Here is a 3543-nt window from a genome sequence, read left to right as displayed (position 1 = left end):
GATAAATTTTTATTCCTTGCACCATGTTATAGCACAACATGCGTCTATGAGAGATGTCTGCATAAACAATAGTATCAATAAGTAAAATATTAACCCTTTTCAACTTCAGGCTATACATGGAACATTTTCTCAAGGAGGTTCCAGAGAGTCTCTACTTTCGACATGTTTCCTTTCAACTGGTCATTTGCCTTAGTTATAGAAAATCTTCATTTGTAACAGAAGTGTACAAAACATATAAAAAAACTATCAATCAGGTCAACTATGCAGACTGACGTGGTCAAATACCATGTGCCAACGTAATGTCTAAGTTGAGACACCACAGCATATCTACTAGTCAATGGTTCATGTAAGCCATTTTAGGAAAGGCTATTGGTTTTAGATTTACGTTCTCTGAGATCTGTATCTGAGTGCTTTGTTTCTTCTGGGAAAAGAACCAACATTTAGTAGTTAAGCAGAAGTACACATAGGACAAATTTCTTCCTTTCCTTTCCTTTCCTTTCCTTTCCTTTCCTTTCCTTTCCTTTCTTTCTTTCTTTCTTTCTTTCTTTCTTTTTTTCTTTCTTTCTTTCTTCCTTCCTTCCTTCCTTCCTTTCCTTCCCTTCTTTCTTTCTTTCTTTTTTTCTTCTTTCTTTTTCTTTCCCTTTTTTTCTTTTTTTCTTTCTTTCTTTTTTTTCTTTTCTTTCTTTTCTCTTCCTTCCCTCCCTCTTTTTTTCTTTTTTCTTCTTCTTCTTTCTTTCTTTTCTTTCTTTTTCTTTCTCCTTCCTTCCTTCCTTCCTTTAAGACAGTCTTGCTACGTAGCACTGGCTGGTCTTAAACAGTCCTCTTGATTCAGCCTCACTAGTGATGGGTTTTTAGCATGGGTTCACCTCCATGTTAGTCAAAGCTTAATACTGCTTGTGGATTTCCTGAAACATGCATCTAATGGCTAGCATCCACAACAATGTTGTCAGGAACTTTGAGGACAAGGGAGGCCATTCTTTGGTTGAGATGAGCTTGTTTTAGTGGACTAGGGCCCTAAAATCTCAATGACCACCTGTTACTCTGAGGCACTGGCACCTACGTTGTCTCCTGATGGCATGGGAGACTAGTAAGGACCGCAGTAGAACAAGAAATGCTTTGATATAGAAAAGCAGCTTCTATAAAGAGCAGTAGGGTACTCCAAAGTGAGCTTACCTTTGACTATGGCTGAAACCTGCATAAATGAAGGATCATGGCTTGCTTGCCTGAAGTGAATATGTCTGAGGACTCTGCATGGGGCGATGAGGTGGGAGGTTGTGGCTCAGCCACCTAGTAGCACGAAGTAAAAAAGCCAGAAGCAGGAGGCCCTTCACAGAGTCATCAAAGAACATACTGCTGCCGGTGTGTAATGGCTTTCCTTCTCTAGGGATCTCTTAGCCACATCTGTCTAACCGAAGGACTTACTCCTTTCTATCTTTGACACAGGAGTAAGTCTAAGTGCATTCTTCTCACACTGTCACTTCCTGCCAAATACATTCCTTCAGACAGATCTTCAGAGTGACAGAATTCAACTCCAGCTCAGACTCTCAACTGGTCAGGACTTACAGGACTCCTTGCTGTGAGTAGCCTGGTGCCTACTGCGCTTAGAACTGATAATAAAGACTTTGCCACATTGGCCATATTTGTAGGGCGTTTCCCAGTGTGGGTTCGCTGGTTGGATGATAAACCAGGCACTTAGGGCGAAGGTCTTCCCACACTGATTACACTAATAGGGCTTTTCTCTGTCGTGAGTTCTCTGTTGCTGAATAAAGCAGGAGTTCTGTCTGAACGTCTTTCCATACTAGCTGTACTTGTAGGTATTTTCCCCAGTGTGTGTCCTCTGGTGAATGACTCGAACCTAGCTCTGTCTGAAGGATTTCCCACACTACTTGCACTGATATGACTTCTCTCCAATGTGAGTTTTTTGATATGCAATGTATTTGTAGCTCTGGCAGAATGACTTCCCACACTGGTTGCATTCATAAGGCTGCTCACCAGTGAGTTCTTTGATACACCACAAGAACTTATTTCTGCGTAAAAGACTTTCCACAAAGATTGTACCTGTATGGTTTCTCTCCAGTATTAATCCTCTGATGAGAAACAACCTTCCCACACAGGTTGAATTTGTAAGGCTTTCCCACATATGGGTTCTTTGGAGTGTAATGAGATGCCAGCTCCAGTTGAAGGCCTTGCCACAGTACTTACATTTAAAGTGTTTCTCCTTAGCGTAGTTTCTCAGGTTTTGGGGAAGAGATGGATTTAGGATGGTTTTACTACATTTATACTGGCCCTCTTTAACAAGAAGCTTCTCCTGTTCATTGTGGGATATGTTATGATTCAAAACTAGCCCATGCCCATTAAAGCCAAAGGTTTTACCTTCCAGACGAACTTTTTCATTTAGATTTAGGGATGCACCTCGGCCTAAAAGTTGAACATTACAGTTAAATTCATAGTCTTTATCTCTATTTGGGGTTTTTAATACACTGATTGGGATGAATGCTCTGAGGAACTTTCCCAGATTTGTCATCTTCAATTGATGACATTGTATATGAAAATGGTTTCTGAGGGGTATCATGGTGAATGAAGGCCAGCTGGTACTCAGGCAACTCCTGTCAAGGTCATGACCCCTGTAGACAGTCTCAGGAAGATCAGCACCATCCTGGGTAAAGACCAACTACTCTTGTTTGTCCTGTTCTTTTTCCAACTGCTCTTCACAGGAAGACAACCAACCCCTCTAGCTTCAATCCATGGGACCATTTTTCATCAAAGACTGTCTGCTTTGAGGTTGCTTCTTCTGTTCCATGTATAGCTGGAAAGTCCCATGGGTCCGTGTGGCCTTCCAGGATCACAGTTCTCTCTGGAGTTCTCTGGGTATTGCTCCACATGTTCAGTCCATCCTGTGTAAGGTCCACAGTCACAGTCCTGAAGCCTGTGCTTTCCTGAGGCACAATGTCCAGTGACCCAGCATCTTCTCCCTCCACTTCAATGACCATCTTTTGGGGTAGAACAAAGTTCTCCACACAGGTCTGCACGGACTCCAGGAACTCATCATCTTGCTGCTCCATGGTCTCCTCCAGGTGTAGCGTGGTGCCAAGCTGGAGGTCCAAGAGCCCATGGTGTGGAGGTGGATCTGAGCTGCTCACGTGTCAGAACAAAATTGGGTTCCTCACTTCCTGCCTTGATACTGAAACACATCTGACATGACTCCTGTGCCCGGGTCTGGTCTCCACCTCCAGTTAACATTGTTCAGGTAGCTTAGTGTAGACTGAGCCCAGACATAAAGCCGGGCCACAGAAGGTGCTGCCTACACACACACACACACACACACACACACACACACACACACACACACACACACACACACATTCACACAAACTGCTCAAAATCATCATCTTTTCTAGTGAGTAATAGTAACTATCTTAAGTATCTCCTTATCTGTCACAACTACAGGAGTAATTGATGGTACCAAACAGAACTGCTATTCTTGACTTTTTCTTACTCATCTTCCAGGTCAGAAGAGAACAAAGCATTAAATGTAGAGGGCTT

The 3543-nt window shown here is 42.6% G+C and overlaps 1 pseudogene; it reads right to left on the bottom strand.

Annotated features, from left to right (window-relative positions):
- Positions 1-1882: 1882 nt before the first annotated feature.
- On the bottom strand, positions 1883-3062 carry LOC116896067 (annotated as a pseudogene).
- Between the last annotated feature and the right edge of the window lie 481 nt (positions 3063-3543).

The sequence above is a fragment of the Rattus rattus genome, chromosome 3 (assembly GCF_011064425.1).
Source record: "Rattus rattus isolate New Zealand chromosome 3, Rrattus_CSIRO_v1, whole genome shotgun sequence".
Taxonomy (NCBI): domain Eukaryota; kingdom Metazoa; phylum Chordata; class Mammalia; order Rodentia; family Muridae; genus Rattus; species Rattus rattus.
Note: the sequence above shows the minus strand (reverse complement) of the source record. Positions and strands in the feature narration are given on the sequence as shown.